Source organism: Nylanderia fulva, unplaced genomic scaffold, assembly GCF_048542155.1.
Source record: "Nylanderia fulva isolate GAGA-0341 unplaced genomic scaffold, ASM4854215v1 Scaffold15, whole genome shotgun sequence".
In the NCBI taxonomy this organism is placed as follows: Eukaryota; Metazoa; Arthropoda; class Insecta; order Hymenoptera; family Formicidae; genus Nylanderia; species Nylanderia fulva.
In genome coordinates, this window is record NW_028189730.1 from 1,639,815 (window position 1) to 1,660,869 (window position 21,055).

Consider the following 21,055-nt stretch of genomic DNA (forward strand, 5'->3'; position numbering starts at 1 on the left):
TATATATATATATACACACACACACACATTCTTATAAATATGTTATATAAAATTGGCATACTATTTTTGTGAACGAACTTATAAATAATTAAAAGTACTAGCTTCATTTTCAATAATTCTACAGCTTTTGATAGGTTAAACGAGTAGTCTAAAATTATTTAATGATGCAAATTATGCAAACTCTTTAAAAATGCATAAATATATTCCAACTAGAGATAGAAATAATAATTTATGAGTATCCAGGAAATGATACGCCAACTTTACATACATGTCAAAATTCGTCAAATTTTTCCCTCTTGTCAACTTTAGAAATTCTTAATGTTAGATCTCTACAGGTTTCGAAATATCACTACTCAGTCTCGCTGGGACCTTTAATACTCTCAATGCTGGAAAATTTAAGCGTCTTAAGTTACTGCTTAGGGACCCGCATTACCTCGCTACTCTGCTCCATATGTGTTTCACAGCGCCGTTTATTTCGTTTCGCGCTCCAAACCACACCGGAGTTTCGGCATCCGCCGTCAACGTAGTTTACACACGGTGCACACACGAGAATATATATATATCTAGCATTTGATACACGTGACCCCATTTGTTCGGCTTATTAAGTCCACGATAAACTCAGACTGCGCCTTCAACGATTATTACTTATAGGAGACTTGAGAGAAATATTGTAGAATAGTATAAAAAATAGCAGCAATAAATGTTACATCGTGTTCAAAATAAATGCAGAATATATCATATTTCAGTAATGGCTAAGAATATTATTTTTAAAGCTGTGAGTGCTATATATTTCTACTAAATTTATCGTAATCATCGCTTATTTCGAAAATATGAAAGGTTTAAGGAGATGCTGACCATAACTGTTTTACCGACTTTGACTTTAAGGGCTTTTCTTTTTATTGATTATACAGATTGAAAAATCCTTCTCCACAATTAAAGTACTGATAATAATGAACGGGGAGCGCTGTAATTTCGTATAAAATAGCAATAAAAGTATAAAATAGCAAAAAATTACAGTTTTTTATCGGCCACTTACATCAGCTCATAACAAAAGTTATTTAATATAAAAGTTCTGCAGTTTATTTGTGCACAAAATATGGTGCTCCGAATAGAGATGACATGAAAGAATAATACAGAAGTAATAAAAATGAGATGAAAAGCCTGTATCAAGATTCGTACTTGAATTAATTTTTCAATCTATATATTCAATAAAAAGGAAACCTAACCTAACTTAAAGTCGGTAAAACAGAACAACGGCAGCATCCCCGTAAGCTAAATTTAATCCCTTTGAATGGCGTAATCATTTTCTAATATAAACATTGATCGCAGTTGTGTTTCAACTGCGCCTTGAACGATTATTAGTTATAGGAAACTTGAAAGAAATATTGTAGGATAATAGTATAAAAAATAGCAGTAATAAATGTTACATCGTGTTCAAAATAAATGTAGAGTATATCATTTCAGTAATGGCTAAGAATATCATTTTTTAAAGCTGTGAGTGCTGAATATTTCCACTAAATTTATCATATTCATCGCTTATTTCGAAAATATGAAAGTTTAAGCTAAATTTAATCCTTTTGAATAGCGTAATCATTCTCTAATAGAAAAATTGATCGCAGTTGTGTTTCAACTTTCAACTAGTTTGTTTCCAACGCATTTTTCTTCTCCGGGGAATATTTACCACGTCCTGACAGAATGTCGATAGTAAAACTAGGAAAATGCGCACGCGAAACGAATAACCAAGACACATTATTGCAAAATGCATTCAGATACGATGCTACATAATTCAAAATGTATGGATATAATATAAAATTGATTCCGTTTTAAGTAAAATGTGTAGGCTACATATGGTATATCCAGATTTCTGTTCACTTTTATTAAAAGTAGATAAAAATTTAAAAAACTTAAAATATTTATAAGGATATATCTATAAACACAGATATAATATATTAGTATAAAATTATACGATATCTCTTTATAAAGAGTTTATGGTAATAATGTAAAGAAGCGCGATATCCGTTCTCGATTATATAGCGATAAATGATAAAGTAGCGATGCTACATTAAGGTTCATTGATGATTTATGACTGCTTTTGACGCGATACACAACTAGTATGATTTCGACGATCCATATTGGGTATGGGAGATAATATTTAAAAGTGCATAGCCATAAGAGCTTTTTAATCAACCATATAAATCATGTAATAAACCACGTTCAAATAGTACTAAAGAATTGAGTAGCGCGCGCTGTTTCGCGCGAGATTTAACGAGAATTGTCGGTCGGGAGCCGACCCTGGAAAATTTGCAACTGATTACCGAGAAATGAGAAGCGTTTTCCAGCACTTGCGTTATTTAAAATCTGCGCGAAATATGAGATGATTGAAAATCAGCCCGTACGGCATAAAACATATACCATTCGGGCGCGATATACCCGAAAGCAAGAACTAATTACAATGCGCTTCAGTCGAACGCGAGAATCGATTATCGAGAATTCATTAAGGCGGGACATTACACTTGCTCGTGCGGACGAACTGTAATTATGTAAATCAAACACGCATAGAAATGCACCGGCTCGATCTTGCACGCAACGCCGTTTTGCACGCTTGTACAATCGCGGAGAGAGAGAGAGAGAAAAATCATACTTTCACAGGCATATCCCCTTTTCAGATATTTTCTGATAAATTAAAGAAATTATACCAAGTAATATTTATTTTTTCCCGCCAGTTACATAATTAAACTCAGGCATGTGTAGACGTTGGATAAAATTAAACGGGACTATATACATATATATATTCTGTTGTGGGAGCATTATTATTCATTTCTTCGCATGATCACAATTTTTTAATGGTATACAAAACAGTTTACTACTTTCAAAACACTATCTTCTGGCATTTGCATTGTAATGCATTTCCCGACTAGAATTCGCAAGTTCTTTCAGTTTACTCGATTATAAAATATACAACGTGGTGCTGCATGTTTAGCATATTATATAGTTGCAGCGCCTTTATATAAGACGTTTATCTTGAAATTCGCATCGCATCTTGGAAAATATTAAGTCTTTCATTTTCAAGACAGCTCTGTTATAGCTATCAATATCTCTTTTTAGGAGCATATTTATTAAAAAATTACAACTTTCGCCATAAAAATATTGTAGGTACTTCTACAAGAAAGTTGCTGTAAAAGCAACTTGAAATTTTTTTCTCCAAAGATTAAATTAAATATAATTCTTGCGAGTATTGATTTGCACATTCGCATATTTTATACTCGAATCTGATTTAAAAATCTGTAAAAGTTTGCGTGAAAATTTTCTTTCTCTGTTTATGGCAATATAAGGCAAGCATAATCGATAATGATATTCAATTGCCCGCGATAAAATGGTAATTCGTGTAATTAGTAGACAATGGAAAATTGTTTTACGGGTAGCTGCGACTAATTGCGTTTCGTGTTGCATAAATTCTTCCGGAAAGGATTGTGCCGGTTTTAAAGTAATCTGATAGTTAGCTTCTCTTTCTCTTTTCCCTGCTCTCTCTTACGATTAATAGGTCGAAAGAATTCCTGCGAAACTCTTTATTGCGGCAACATCGGTGTCGCAATTTCTATGATAATGCGAAAGTTCACAAGTGTTAAAGTTTAAACGAGTCAAAGCTTTAAAAGGTCAACGCTTCCGCACACAAATCAGCTGCATTATTTTAACCTAAACAAATCATTGTAATTGTGAATGTTAGACTACAAATATTCCCATTTCTTTACATAGTAGAAATATGTCTTTTTAATGACTGTATTTGCAGAAGAAAAATTATAAATAAAATCTTAAAGCAGATATGTCGAAATTAGTGATTGTCAAATTATAACAAGCTTTAAGGGACAGTAGTTTTTAACGCAAAAGTACAATAAAAATCTCTGTATAGAGAGTTATTATTTTGTGTAATATACTTTTCATCCCGTTGTCCTAATTCATAAATTCATAAAATTTATAAATTGTACATAAAAAAATAAATTTTTAAAATTGAATAAATATTAATAGAAAAAAAATTATTTAAAATGATTTGTTGTATAAAAAAATTGCTCGTATTAACTGCAAATTAAAGTGTTCGTAAATTAACCGAGAATTTTCGGTGAACCAAAACACCCCGTATATATATATGTATATATATTACAGCCTAACCGCACAATGTATCACGGCTCTCTTGTTGCCTTTGGCAGTCGACGAGTAAATGAACTTCACGGGTATACGTATATATACTCGGGACGCGGTGTATATTGGGACGACTGATGAACGATTTATTGTGACGTTGTGGCCACCAAAGACGAGCCGCTGGATCTCTAAGTGCGCGAGCGACGTCATTCGTCGATACGCTATAGCGATCGACATGTGGCTATAATCTGTTTAAAAATCCAGATGACGCTTAAAAATTTATATGCGAATGATGCCGTATAATCGAAGCCTCCCATGCTTGGATGTCGTCCCGGTTCGTCATAATAATTTCACGAAGAGAGAGAGAGACCTTTCGCTGATTACACGTTTCCATGCGTGACTGGAACACGTCGTTAAAGTTGTGTTTCGTCCCTCAGGATGTTACTTTAAAACGTATCTGTATTTTACCTTATAAAATTCATATAGGACATATAGTAATATTTCACGATTTTATTTGAGCGTCGAATGGAAAAATATTATCTTCACGAGAAAAAATAGTATCAACACAATGTGTGGTGTAAACTGGAGAATATATAGTTACAACGCAAGACCAAATTATTTTTCAAATAAATTTTACATTTTTAATTCAACGATATACATTTATTATATAAATTCTTTATTTCATTTAAATATATGTGTATATAAATTCCGTTTATTACAAATCTTCGTAAAGGGCATAAAATAAATCATTTAGTAAATATGGATATTATAAGCGAATAAAATTATTTTCGACTAATTATTTAAATAATATCGCATTTAAATTTTATCGTACTTGATATAAATTTCAACAAAATTCGAGGGGAATAAGTTTCTTTTACATGCTGCTATACCAACAGAGAGTCATCACTTTTAGTTATATGAATTTAATATAAGCATCCAACTTAGTACTCGGCTATCCTCCTCAAGTAAATGTAACTCGTGGAATTAAAAATGTAAAATATATTTAAAAAATAAATCGATCATCTTACACGTTCTAAATATAAATAAAGATTTATCTATAATTAATTGTCAAGTTATATTGTTAATGATAAGAATATTACCGTCTTCCGAAGCTAAAGGCAACACGTATACATGTCCTCCACTTTGCAACATGTACACGCGAACCTTCCATTTGCAACGCGAGCTTAACGACTTAAAGAGCTTAAAGAGAGGGTCCTGTCTTGATGTATCCGATCTTCATAATGTTGCATAAAGACTGACGACAGGATTGAGGAATGATATTTTTAAGTCTTAAGAGGATGCTGACCATGACTGTTTCACCGACTTTGAATTGATTGATTGTAGGATAATAGTATAAAAAATAGCAGCAATAAATGTTACATCGTGTTCAAAATAAATGCAGAATATATCATATTTCAGTAATGGCTAAGAATATTATTTTTAAAGCTGTGAGTGCTATATATTTTTACTAAATTTATCGTAATCATCGCTTATTTCGAAAATATGAAGGTTTAAGGGGATGCTGACCATAACTGTTTTACCGACTTTGACTTTAAGGGCTTTTCTTTTTATTGATTATACAGATTGAAAAATCCTTCTTCACAATTAAAGTACTGATAATAATGAACGGGAGCGCTGTAATTTCGTATAAAATAGCAATAAAAGTTAAAAAATTACAGTTTTTTATCGGCCACTTACATCAGCTCATAACAAAAGTTATTTAATACAAAAGTTCTGCAGTTTATTTGTGCACAAAATATGGCGCTCCCAATAGAGATGACATGAAAGAATAATACCGAAGTAATAAAAATGAGATGAAAAGTCTGTGTCAAGATTCGTACTTGAATTAATTTTTCAATCTATATATTCAATAAAAAATGAACCTAACCTAACTTAAAGTCGGTAAAACAGAACAACGGCAGCATCCCCTTAACTAACGAAACTAGAAAGTCGAGATATCAAAACAATAATTTAACCTTTTCCTGCAAATCCATCTTTCCGCGCAAATCGCTTTTGTTTAATACTTTATGCGTTGTTTTAACATAACTCTGTATTGATTAAAAGATTCTCACACGTACTAATAATTTTCCTTATCAAAATCACGGCCTGAATCTATGCACTGCGTCGCTTCTATCGTAAAATACCGTAATAGACTAAAAGGAAACAGCGTTCTTCGAAATCTGATGCATGGAAAACTGAGATCGATATGTATGATATCAATATGGCTCGAAGAAACGTGCCATCGCAGAAGATCTTTGATACACATCGTTAACGATAAAAACGCAATCGCGTGCTTGTCACGATCGTCGTTGCGTGGATGTAACATGTGGATCATGGCTGAAGATAGGAGAAATTCATTTCTTCGCATAGCGTTATACATATATGTATATACGGAGAAAACTTTGAATCTCGAAAATATATATCCGAAAGGCCACAAACACATCAAAAGTTTCCAAGTAGCAAAATTTCCAAGTTTTAAAAGAAGTATTCGATTCGTTCGCCTGTAACTTACAAACTACCAACACTTCAATATCTTGTACGTAGAAAAATAGTTGCGCGTAAACTTGTGCAATCATTTTTCATTAAGATCTGAATCAAAATCCTCTGTATATGTAAAAAACTAACTAATTAACGATAACAATAAATCGATTCGTTCGATCCTGTAACTTACAAACTACCAACACTTCAATATCTTGTACGTAGAAAAATAGTTGCACGTAAACTTGTGCAATCATTTTTCATTAAGATCTGAATCAGAATCCTCTGTATATGTAAAAAACTAACTAATTAACAATAACAATAAATCGTAACGTAACACATACATCATTATGAAACTTTCCACGAAATTTGATGCGAATCATACAGCTGTAAATTAGATAAGATTACTATGAGTGGGAAGAAAAACAGCAGTTTTGTACCTTTCGCGTGTTTTTCGTCTTTCAGCCCTTTTTTCGTGTTGCTCACGTTTTTATCCCTCTCATTCATACATCCGGCGGACCTTTCACATGTCGAGATGAAAAAAAACGAGGAAGTCCCCCAAATATATAGCAACCACGGTGAAAATAAATCGACACAACCAAGTGTCCCAAATGCGACTTTCGTCAAATTCTACGAGATATGTTCCAGGAAAAAGCTATATTGACGAGTTGATTTCTGTTCCCGCAAAATGTATCCCTGCGATATTTCTTACGTAACTTTACGCGTTTAATTAGCCATTTAATCCAAAGTGATTAAAGAAATTCGACGAAAAAAGGATTAATTAATTAATTAAGTAAAATCAAAGTATATGTGATTTATTAATCAAAATTAGAGAGAGGGAGAGAGAGAGAGAGAAAAATCTGCTGTCATTTTGCAATATAATGATAACCATAATTTAAATTTTTTTAACATATATGATAAGTATTATAAATTTATGGCTTGGATTATTTTTTTCCTAACAAGTTCTAAAATTTTTGCGCTGTAAAGACATTCTTCTGGGAAAAATCCAAGATTGTGAAACGCTTGTCGCGCGAACATAAAAGATGCATCTATATTACTTGAGGGAAAATCCTCGCGTGATAACAAAGCTCAATATAGATCCGACTACTGCGACATACAATAGAATTCACAATGAAAAGCAAAAAAACCGCGGCGTGATATTCCATAATTGCGACCATGACTAGACGACCCCAAAAAAAAAACTAAAACCGGAAAAATCAGCACATTGTGTTTACAGACAAGAAAAAGAACGATAATAATCCTGCTGAATAGAGTCGTATAAAGAATGGTCTATTATTTTCCTCTGTTTGACTATATGAAATTTTTCGTAATTTAGAATCTTTCCTGTACTAGAACTTTTGTTAATACTTACGAGTGAAAACTCCATTTATTCTTTAAATTAAAAGTTTTATGAGATAAAATGCATCTCACGGATTTATCAATTAAAAATTGACAACTAAAATAATTTTATTATTTATTCGTAATCTTAAATTGGTCGAAACATTTTCATTTCATATTAATGAACATTTAATTGTGTAAAATATATTAATGTACATTTAAATTATGTAATTCAAATAACTTTTAATTTTTAATTGTAATTTTGATTTACAAAACAGAATTAAAAGAATAATAAATAAATTAAATACACGATAAAATGTCAAGATATTCAATATGTCAATCATCGCGAAAAACAATAGACAAGGAAATTGATAAATCTTTTAATTAAACTTCTTGTTTAGAAGTTTCTATTAAAAGCTTCTATAGAAGTAACTATTATCTTTTCATTCTTAACACATAATTTCACCGCACACAAGAAATCTCAATTAAAAGAGATTATATACAAAAGAAGAATAGATCGTTAATTTCAGAATGAAACGCACCTTTTGTCGTGATAACTCGTGTTTGCGAGATAAGAGAGGCGTAAAGATGTATCGATAAGTGGAACGAATGGAAGTTTTTGCGATCTCGTTTCTGTAGTGTATCCTCTAGAAAAGAGAAGAGGGTTGCTGCCAGCTTGATATGTTGAAACAAATGGCATATATTTTTGAGGGGAAACGTGACTCCTCTATCTCTCGTAATAAAAATAGCGATATCAAAGGCAGATGGCTGTGCATTAAAAAGATTTATTTGGGTGACGCGATAATGTGTGGCCATATTTTCCAAGCAAATCTAGTTTACAAATTTTTATTGACGAACAAAGTTAATTTTTTCATCACAAATTCTTTATTGATTTATTCAAATTCAATATTCACTCGTGTGTGTGTGTGTCTCACAGTGATATCGAAATTAATGCAAAATTAATTTTTGAATAATTTAAAAGTGCTAAATTGATTGCGCGAGGAGCTAGAAAGAAAATGCCTTGTCGATAGTTTCCGCCATATAGATGCAATGACCCCAGATATAATGTATCGTCAGATAAGCCTTTATATTGTCGTTATATTTAACTCTGACAATGAGTGATCGCCATCGAGTGACGAACGCGTCATATCCCGTAATTCTTTCTCCGATCCCTTTATTCGCGAAAATTATGCAACTCCAATTTCACGTGGTCATCCCGCGAAAGAATATTGATCCGCGAGATTATTTCCTGCGCGAAAATCCTGAATGAGAGTATACGCCCTATATAACGATACGAAATAATAATACACATACATGGCGTTTTAAAAAATTTGAGATGAAAAATTTCTTTGAAAAAAAAAAATTCTATGAATGGAAAGACGATGGTATAATTTCAAAACCTGCATATATATGTTAGGTATGCACGTATATTTTTAAAAGGAAATCGATAAATGCATTTCCAGCACGTACGCGATAGCGCCACCGAAATAAGTGTCTAAGGTAATCGACCTCGGAATCATTGCCAGAACATTCCCCGGTCAGATACTAACCTACGACTGCGCGTTTATTTTTCTTCCCCAGAGTATTACGTGACTTCGAGTTCCATTGATCACGTAATCACAATCCTGGCCATCGATATTCTCGATATTAATTATTTCATCTGTCCTCAAATAATTGGAGAATAATAAAAATAATTTCTAAAATATGAATAAGAATTATTTACATGTGTTTTAATGACCACAATTTAAAATGATATAAAAATATTTCTTCGAAAAGAACAGCTTTTCGCATTTTCTTGCTATAATCGTGTAATTAAAGGTCGTATATATTTTAATATTTTTTAAACGAGCGCAAACAATTTGATGAAAAATCAGCTTCATAAAAGAGTAAAAAGATCCGAGCAAAATAATTTCCGGTGCACGACGCGTGGAATGTTTCATTTATATTATGTGTGTTAAATTAAATTTTTCTATTCCAACTATTCATTGCGTCATTTATAAAAAGCTCCTAGCGTATTAAATTATCCGCATGAATACAAGTATCACTAAATAAAACTTGAAGTCATGCGATATCATTATAAAATTAAATTTGACGTTAAAATGGCAAGACCATTATATATGGGGCAAACTTTTCAGATGCAATTTATTCAAGGAAGTTACAAAGTCGACGATATTTAACAAGATCAGGCAGATAGAATAATCCAAAAGTCTATCTTCGTAATCACGTGTCTATTCAAAGATTTTATATTCCCTCCAGAACAATGGTCGAATAGTACAACCCCTTTGGAATTGAATTGACAATTAAAAATTGTCCAACTCGGAAAATTCGATCCTGCTAAAAAAAAAACTTTCAAAAAGTGCGCATATAATTAAGATAATTAAAAGTTGGGTAATATAATTTTTCTCCTCAAGCAATAAATAATAATATTATTTTTTCAGATTAAAAACAGGATTAATATAATTATTTTTACCATCGACCGGTATAAAACGAATAATGTTATTCTTGGCACTAACAAGTCAAGCAGCGAGAGTAATATTACGCACGACCAGCTCTTCCAACAAGTATAAGGAACTGCACATATAAAATAATAAAGAGGCCTAATGCACCAATAGAATAGAGTGCACTCTTCCCAACGTTATCGCATCGTCTAAAACATATATCGCTGAATAGATTCGGGACAAAATCCGCAAGTTCCTGGAGAACTTGGTACAAACAACCCCATCCCTCTTTCAACATGCATAAGGAAAAGGAAGTGGGAAGAGAGCCGGAGAGGGGATGAAGGGGTAAAAGTCGCGCGTGCAATCGGCGTTCGTTGAACCCTCTTACCTTAACATCCCCTCGCGCCAGGGCGACGGCAGCACGCAGCCAGCACGTTCATCCCCGCGCCGCGTTGCATCGCCGCCCTTGCTTTCCACCCCACGTTCTCGTCGTCGCGATGCGGTCCTTCGCCCGGTAGTTAACCCGGTCGAGTTTAAGGTGCGCAACACAAAACGTCACGAGGCGGCGGTACATAACATAATAACTCCACTGGATCCGACGACGCGACGGGGTCGGTCACCCTCGCGCGAGTGCCGCGCAGGATTTCGTCGAAAAGGGATGAAAAAAAGCGGGTAAACCGCGCGGGAGGAGGATAACACGGGAGAAAAAAAATAGAGAGAGAGAAAAAGAGAGAGAGAGAGAGATAGAGAGAGAGGGAGAGAAAACAGAGAGCAGCGCGCGTGGTTGTCGGACGAGCCGGCGGCCGACGAGACACACCACGACGGACTGGAGGGTAACGTGGGGCAAACGTGGTTGCCCGTCGCTACGCCCTCGTGTGCCGTCGGTCGGCCTCGGGACGCTCCGACAAAAGCCGCGCCGGGCGGCCTCAGGGCCGTCGCACTCGCCTGTGGCGCCATTGGGGTCACGTGTACCGTCCGCGGCGGCACTCACCGGCACTCACCGGTGCCGGAGGGTGGCGGCGCGAGGGTTGCGAAAAAACGTGCGCGAGCGCGCCCGCGCGCTGCAATTTCCGAACCACGCGCGCCGCGGTCACCGGCTTTTCGGAGCGCCGGCTCCGAGCGATGTATCGATTATTGACTCTATAGCATGTGCACCGCTATTCGATTTTTAGATTTTACGAGAATACTATCTCTATGCGGGATATGTGTGTGTGTGTGTGTGTATACTTTTTTTATTCTCGACGGAGATAGGAGTAAAAATAGACGGATGACGAGGATGTTACATACACACGCGGCTCTTACGATCATTAAATCTTAGAGACAGTCTGACAAGAATTTTCATGCGTATAAAAATCAGGAAGATGTACGAAATGTTAAAGTTTGAAGAAGAATTGTCGATTTAAATTTAAAGGGCTGAGATTATTGGCAAGATTATAAATTGGCGAGATTATAAAATATTCCGGAAATGGAAAAAAAGAATATCAACGATTTAACAGGCTTTAGAGAAAAATATCAATGTGCTCTTACGATCAGTTAAATATCTTAGAGACAGTCTGACAAGAATTTTCATGCGTATAAAAATCAGGAAGATGTACGAAATGTTAAAGTTTGAAGAAGAATTGTCGATTAAAATTTAAAGGGCTGATTGGCGAGATTATAAAATATTCCGGAAATGGAAAAAAAGAATATCAACGATTTAACAGGCTTTAGAGAAAAATATCAATGTGCTCTTACAATCGTCAAATATCTTAGAGACAGTCTGACAAGAATTTTCATGCGTATAAAAATCAGGAAGATGTACGAAATGTTAAAGTTTGAAGAAGAATTGTGGATTAAAATTTAAAGGGCTGATTGGCGAGATTATAAAATATTCCGGAAATGGAAAAAAAAGAATATCAACGATTTAACAAGCTTTAGAGAAAAATATCAATGTGCTCTTACGATCGTCAAATATCTTAGAGACAGTCTGACAAGAATTTTCATGCGTATAAAAATCAGGAAGATGTACGAAATGTTAAAGTTTGAAGAAGAATTGTGGATTAAAATTTAAAGGGCTTGATTGGCGAGATTATAAAATATTCCGGAAATGGAAAAAAAAAGAATATCAACGATTTAACAGGCTTTAGAGAAAAATATCAATGTGCTCTTACGATCGTTAAATATCTTAGAGACAGTCTGACAAGAATTTCCATACGTATAAAAGTCAGAAAGATATACGAAATGTTAAAGTTTGAAGAAGAATTGTCGATTAAAATTTAAAGGGCTGATTGGCGAGATTATAAAATATTCCGGAAATGGAAAAAAAGAATATCAACGATTTAACAGGCTTTAGAGAAAAATATCAATGTGCTCTTACGATCGTTAAATATCTTAGAGACAGTCTGACAAGAATTTCCATACGTATAAAAAGTAGAAAATGGTAAAGTTTCAAGTAGAATTGTCGATTTAAGATTTAAAGAGCTGATTGACAAGATTATAAAATATTCCGGAAATGGAAAAAAAGAATATCAACGATTTAACAGGCTTTGGAGAAAAATATAAATGTGCTCTAACAATCATTAAATATTTTAGAGTCAGTCTGACAAGAATTTCCATATACGTATAAAAATCACAAAATGTTAAAGTTTCAAGAAGAATATCGTCGATTTAAGATTTAAAGTGCTGATGAACAAGATTATAAAATATCACGGAAATGGGAAAAAAGAATGATATTAACGATTTAACAGGCTTTAGAGAAAAATATGAAATATTTGATACAAATGTCAATGTGTTTCTCTTATACTTAAAAGTCAATGAAAGAGATATGTTCCGATCCGGCGATTGAATTAGCCTGATTAACGCGGATTTTATGGTGAGAGCTTATTGGCTAGAAAAAATAGACGCAACAAGAATATCGCGCACGAAGATATCGATCGACGTTCTGAACCACCTTTGCAGCCACTTTACCTCATGATTAATCCAGCAATTGCCATCTTTAATTTAAGAGCTGAAGTCTGCAACAATATTATTCCTTACTTTCCTCGTACGGATCGATTGAAAGTATTATTGCCATATCGATTTCAACAAATAGTCGGGGCGTGGAAAAAGTTGGGAGAAAGATATCGATCTCCTCGTAATTCCAATCTTTATTCCCAATAATTGAATCCTTTAATAGACCCATATAATAATATATTTCAGTTGACTTTAAAAAGAGAACTTAATGGCATAATTGACAGATTACTTTTGACACATATACGCGTTACGCAAAATTACCGATCGTTCATTAAATTACATGTATTCGCACACATGTCGCAAAAATTAATTCCCGCATAAAAATTTATAAAAGCTTTGAGTGCTAATATGGATCCCCCAAGATTATCGTATATACATATAATCGCTTTAAAATACATAATTACATTTCATCATAACGTTTTTGCATAAAGAGCGTAAACCCTTTTTATTTCGTCGACAATGTAATTTCGCGAAATGAATGCACGGCTGAGTAATTACAAGTGCACGCGAGGCCACTGTAAACCTGCATGCATACACCAAGGCAACGATTACAAGAGAGAGAGAGAGAGAGCGTGCCATAAATAATATCTCCGACGAGGCCCCGCAGTATCATAGCGTAACGGAAGATTTCCCGACGGAATTTCCTCGGCGTTTCGCGAAAGATGGAATCGGCCGCAAACCGTTTGCTTCATCGCGCGTGTCTCGCTCTCGCTCCGCTGTACTACTGAAAACAGAGAGATTAACCCGTCGCGAATTAATCTCGTCTCGCCAACAATTTTCGCGATGTTTCCTTATCCTCCTTTAAATTGCTCGTGATGTCGTCATGATTCTTCCGATGCTCTTTATAAGCTACAACCATACTTTATCGTCGCAACAAGTAGCGAAATCCATTCTTAAACCAAACGTCACATCGTCTTTAACTCTCTTCATTCATTTGCATAAGTTGTAAATTGTAAAACAGATTTTAACGGATTTGAAAGGGAGATTTATAGAGTCATAAGCAGCGTTTGCTATGTTATAAGTAAAATTATATAGATGATCATCTAAGTTAAACTTTGGCATTTTATTTTTATATAGAAAAAAAAGTATTATCTTTATACTAAATTATCTAGAATAATTCTCAGATTATTTTGGTTTAGAATCATAGCACATAAAAATACTTAAATAGTAGAGCTTAAGCAGTAAGCGATAAAAATTTATAAATAAAAATATGAGTACATATATTTTTATATCCCTTTTATAATTTACATTTTTTTTTATAACTTTGTTTACACAAGCAGTCTTAAAAATTATTATCTAGATATATTTAAAACAAAATTATCTTCATCTTATCCAAGATGAATTTATATATTTTTATCTCATCTTTATTTAGCTAATTTTAAAATCATCTAAACACAACACTCTGGTTATAAGTAAAAATATGTTTGTTATCTATATCTAAATTTTTATAGCTTCAGCATGAGGGTTTCTATATTATTGAAAATTTAATATAAAAAAGCAGTATAAAAATTTACGAGTTGTAAGCATCTAAAATAAAAATAGGAAAAATGTGTTACATTAATTTAGAAATTTTATAATGTAGATAGAAATCGAAAGATCTACCATTCTCTCTTTCATAAGAGTATTGATTTCAACATATAGAGTATTTTTTCCATAAAAGAATAATTTTGATTGCATATAGCACTCAAAACTTTTTGATATTACCTCTTCAGTCAAGAGACTCTTTTGACATTTTCGATAAATTAAAATCGATTTTATTTACGTATCATAACAAAAATCTTGATTAGAATATTTTGTAGGTTGTTAAATAATTTTTTCTCAAATAAATGGAATAAATAAATCACATTCTCTTGTATTAAAATAATTAAGTGTCACTGTCAATTTTGCAAGTACGAATAATTATAAAGGATGAAAGAATCAATAAGACAATCTTATGATAATTTTTGGGATTGATAAGACGCGTAAACTGTGAGATATTTTTCAATTGTTATAATTAACGTTCTATTTCATCATATGTTTGTTTCATGAAACCTCTGTTTTTCAGAGAATAAAATCTGGCAAATATGTCAACCTGACGTTGACAACTTCTTTTCACGAAACAAAAATGGTTACTCCATGTTTTCATAACAGCTGACATATCTGAGATTTGTAAAATTGTGCAAATTAGAGAGAGTTTTTTGTATATATATTTACTTCCACAACATAAATACTTTTGTTCTAACATCCACGAAAAACGTATACGTTCCATTATACAGAAAATAGAGATTTATCAGACATATCGATTTTATTTATAATATTCCGCGTAAAAGTACTAAAGTAAGATAAATGGAAAAGTGTAAATACTTTACGTGATGTCTCATATTTTACGTCATAATATCAGAATAAAATAGAGTATAAATAGCTCATAAAATATTCACTGTTCGATGACGTAGAATGACAAAGAGAATCGATATGCAAAAAAAGATTCTAGTTCCATCCGAAAGGACTTTGAACTTTCGGAAAAGTCTTGCAAAAATTCTCACTTTACTTGAAAAATATTTATTTTTCAAGTAAAATGATTTTTCAAGAAAAATATTTATATTTAATCGTCAAAATTCCTCGAAAAAACTTTCTACCTCAGATATAGCCTTGTATTAATGAAAACGACTCGTAAGATATTCAAAGCGATAAAGGTAGTAATATTTCGTATATATTTGTCAAATTGATTTCCTTTCAAATTATCATTACATTACCATTCTTTTTTCGCCGAACGACTCTAACATATCGATGCGCACTCGCCTAATCGTCGACTTCGTTTGTGGCCCATCGTGCCCTGAACGGTAGGTCAGCAAACAGTTCACCCCTGTCCACCCCTAAGAGTGATATCGCGATATCGCGCGCCTCTAACGACCGTTTCCCTCTGTCGTCGTCGTCGTCGACGTCGTCGGCGTCACGGACGTCGTCGTTGCCACATGCGCGTGCGATTTGCCGGGTCGTCATAGCGACGTAAACTCAAAAATACACGCCTAGCGAAATAGATTATTGCACGTTACGTAGCTATAGTTGTAGTTAAAGTCGTAGCTAAAGGCGCGCGGACAATGCGCCGATGCGGACAATGCAATCCATTGTATTATTGTCACGACACGGAATTTTAGCACCTGAACCTCGTTCGTTCACTATTGGAATTTTACTCGTAAATTAAACACAAATTTTCATACGAAACCAATTTCTTTTTCGCGATCTGTATCGAATTTTTTAAAATTATATAATGTGTGTATACATACAGGGTGTTATAAAAGTACCGGAACAGCAGGATAACTCGAAAAATATGAGTCCTAGAAAAAATCATAAAAACCCAGTACTTAACATTTTTTCTAGGACTCATATTTTTCAAGTTTCTCTGCTGTTCCGGTACTTTTATAACACTCTATATATACACTTAAGATTATTATCAGTGTTATGCTTAGATAATTTTAAAATTAGTTAGATAAAGATGAGATAAAAATTTGTAAATTTATCTTAGATAGGATGAAGATAATTTTAAATATATCTAGATAAAAGATACAATTATATGGCGATTCATCTAGATAACTTTCACATATTATTTTTAAAAGTACTTATATAATCAAAATTATAAAAAAAAATGTAAATTATGAAAGGGATATAAAAAATTATTTATATTTTTATTTATAAGTTTTTATCATTCATTGCTCAAGTTCTGCTCTATTTAAATATATTTTTATATCTTACTCTAAACCAAATTATCTGCATATTATTCTAGATAATTTAATAAAGATAACACTTTTTTTTATCTAAGATGCAGATATAGATAATACATATTTTTATTATCTTAATACATTTTTATATATTAATACATTATTTTATTATAGTTTATGATTTTACATCACACATTTAATGTCAAAAATAGTCGTCTAATTTTGATCCGCGCTTTCAATAAGAAAAATAATTTTCATTGTGAAACGATCCGATTTTCTTTATTTGCATCTGATTAAAATAGATTTTTCTATTTCAACATTTTTCTCTCTGCAAAAATCGCTCGAAAGAAGAAAATATCTAATTACACAGAGATGCAATTCTGCAAGACTCAGATTTTTAATTTAACTCTACTCTTCGCATCCTCCAAAAAAATTCAACGTATCTTTGCAGTCGTAGCGAAGAAAACGAACGGCCTCTATTGTGCGAAACTTGGACGAAATAGGCAGAGATCATGGAAAACTTTCGACAGTTCTCGAGAGAAGATATACGAATCGCTCTGCGAGCGAAAAACTCGAAGAAAAATGAAAGACGCCGCTCGTTTTTCTTTCAAATGTACCGCGAGAAACTCTGCCCTGCTGTGAGAGGCTCGAATTAAGTTATTAAAAGATGCATATATAGAACTTCCGAGAGAACTAACGCACTGTCTTCTATCAGCCGCAGATGCTTTGAGAAATATAAAGCAGACTTTGCCTTTGAAAAATTTTAAATTGAAAAAATAATTTCATTTACCTGTCGATCTTTGTCTCTCTTTCTCTCTCTTGCACAAACTTACTTAACTCGTATATGCATTATTTTTTAATTACGCTTGAAATGACTTTTTTTTTTAGAAAAAAATGGATATTTCTTTAAAACTAATTTGGAATATAAATATATTATGCAACGTGATTTTTTTACAGTTTACTTTTGTTTTTGTTTCTTCTTTAGCTTATATTTTTCTTTGCATTCGCACGGCAATTTGGCGCTACATACATATTTGGTATCTCAGACAAGGATCTTAATTTGAATTTGTTGTACGGTGTTATCGCGCTAACACTGCCCTACTTCCGGCGTTAAAACCTTCGACGGACATCGGTTCCCTTTTGAACGCGATAAATTAATACCGATGTGAGCTTAAGTTTTACGGCTTTCTACGAGGCGACTCTACAAGTCACGCATGTGTACCTGCGGTGCGCGATGTTATCGCGCTACATTTCATAAGAGACTAAATCACACCAAGTATATTTACTAGCAACTAGCACGCTCCACTTAAAAGCATCATACAATTTAAATGCATGGCGAATCAGAGTTTGCTCTCGCACCACAATATACGGAATACAAATCTAATGTTGTTGCATTCGTCGAAGAGATTCGGATTAGTTTCAACTAAATTTTCCATTAACAGGATTTTGATTAGACATCATTTCTTTTTATTTTCTTCATAAATTGTTGATGTTATTCAAGCCGTTTCCTCAAGTTCTAAACTTTTGCGAAACTCAATTTAACTTCTTTAATTAAATTTCCATGACAAAAATTGATATTGATGTTGATATGAGCAATTACAAATTCAAAAATTAACAATATATGATATAAGTAATTTTATTGTAAAATATCAGAGTTTAAGAAACCAGAAATATATTAAAATTTGAAATTTAAAAATTCAAAGAGCTATATATGAAAAGAACAACGTTTCGTTTTTAAGTACCTTCAAGAATTAATTTTTTGAAAATAAAAACTTAATCATTTTGTGCAAGATGTTATTTATTTTTAATTCAATATTAGATTGCATGTACGCATTTTTTTACTTATACACAGAGAGAATTTTCTCTTAGAATTTATCCTGAAACTCATGATAATCGTGTAAAATATGGTATTGGAAGAATCTTATAAGAATTTCTCTGATTAATAATTACCACAATAAAAATAGTAATATCTACCACAATAAAATATAAAATATGTTCAATGAATTGTACTATGTACATATTAATATTTTTTGATAAATATTAATCAGAGAAATTATTATATATTGTCCATGATTACCATAATTTTCAGGATAAATTCTAAAAGAAAATTCTCTCCGTGTACATATATAATAAAGTGACCCAAATTTTAATGTTTATTACGTTTCTGATAACGCGTGCTTTCCTTCCACTCTCCCTTCCATCCTCCATCTTCTGATGAAATTGTTAAGTCCTACGTACGGTATAACAAAGCGTCGTGTAAACTATAAACCAGGCTGTAGGAAGCAAGGCGGCGGGTCAGTGCACCTCCCGACCGTGATATCGAGATACGAGGGTGGATAGGACACACGCGAGGTACTAAGGGTTGAATTCGCGTCGGGCATGCCGCAATTCACCAGCGCATGCATTCCGAACTCTGCATGTATATGCGCGCTCGCGTGATTCTGCAGTCCCGCAATAAATGAATTCGCATTTCTCCATAGTGTTTCGCCCCACAAATGCCCGGCCGGTGAACTTCGCCATCCCTTTCTACACAAGTGCGTTTCCAGTATATTGATATGTATATATACAGGGTGTGACTAAACAAAAGTATATGAAGCACACTATCAAGTAGAGGACAACAAACTAAATCAAAAAGTCCTGAGCCATTTTTTAATCTGAGCTTTATTTTGGACGTTATAAACAGTTAAAGTGCGCCAATTAGTGCGTGGCTACAACGGAAAACAGCGTAGGCCCCGCCTTAATAGGCCTCAGTGCGCCTATTAAGGCGAGGCCTACACTGTTTTCCACGCGCTAATTGGCCAATTTTAACAATTTATAGCGTCAAAAATATAGCTCAGATTAAAAAATGACTCAGGACTTTTCAATTTAGTTTGTCCTTCTGCATCTAATCGTGTGCTTCGTACACCTTTATTTAGTTACACCCTGTATACGTATATATATATAATAACGATGCTTGTTAATTAATCGCAAAAGCCTTGTACGTCGTTTTGTTATTCCAAAAACAATATTCGACATTACAATCTGATCTCTGATAACTATTTTATTAACAAATATTTGCATAACGATAAGATGCAATGTATTTCAAATTGTCAGAAGGGAGCACAGTGTGTGCTACTGTGTGTGTGTGTATGTTATACACAGCAAGTTGTTTAATTAATTAAATCATTGCATTAAATTATAATTTATATGCGTATCTTAAAATCTTGATAAATTTAGTTAATTTGAATGCCGGTTAATTACTCATCATGTAGTGTATCTTATTATTTCATTATAATTATTCATTACAAACAGTGTTCCATATTGATACCTATTGAAATTCGATGCTTGATCAATTATTTATCACGAGATGAGATTTTTAATTATATCCATTACTCTATAAAATTAAATAATGCAAATACAAGTGCGTTTTAATTAAACTTTGCAATTTAATCCGACATGTAAAAGCGAACATAAAATATCCCAATAAGATATTGCTTCCTTTCGATCTTTTGTAATTTGAAATTAATTTCTATTAATGGCATTATAATTCTAACGTTTCAAATAAATTTACATTATATAATTATGTGATTAAATAAAAAAAAATTTACACAATTAAAAAAATCAAATATAGTAGGTCAACTAAACGAGCAAAAAAAAATTTCTTATATTTTCTATAATTTTATTTTTATTTAACTTCAGACTGAATTTTACTTCAACAAATCAATATTTCTATTGCTTCAAAACTACGTTTACAGAATTATATGATCATAATCGAAGAAAATTTCACTCCAATAATCATGGTAAATATGACAGCACAGCTCTATTGAAAATTAAAGGGTTGAATCGTCTACGTGTCGCGATTAAATTCCATCAGGCAATTATTGCTAGGACAACGGCAAACATTGACGTAGGACATGGGTTATACAAAATTGATTGACGTTACAACGTTTTCTATAAATAGCTTGCCGCGCCGTTCGAAAGAACGTTTCGTACCGAAGATTA

At 33.1% G+C, this 21,055-nt stretch overlaps 1 protein-coding gene across 3 annotated transcripts in view; it reads right to left on the reverse strand.

Annotated features, from left to right (window-relative positions):
* Positions 1-21,055, reverse strand: part of SK (small conductance calcium-activated potassium channel) — a 165,912-nt gene that overhangs the window by 140,662 nt on the left and 4,195 nt on the right. Inside the window, exon 1 of one of the 3 annotated variants that reach the window (XM_085480458.1) lies at positions 10,777-11,200. The exons of the other annotated variants lie outside the window; for them this stretch is intronic. The gene's annotated coding sequence lies outside the window, so the exon portion shown is untranslated. Of the gene's footprint in view, positions 1-10,776; positions 11,201-21,055 lie in introns of those variants that run through there. 3 annotated transcript variants of the gene reach the window in all.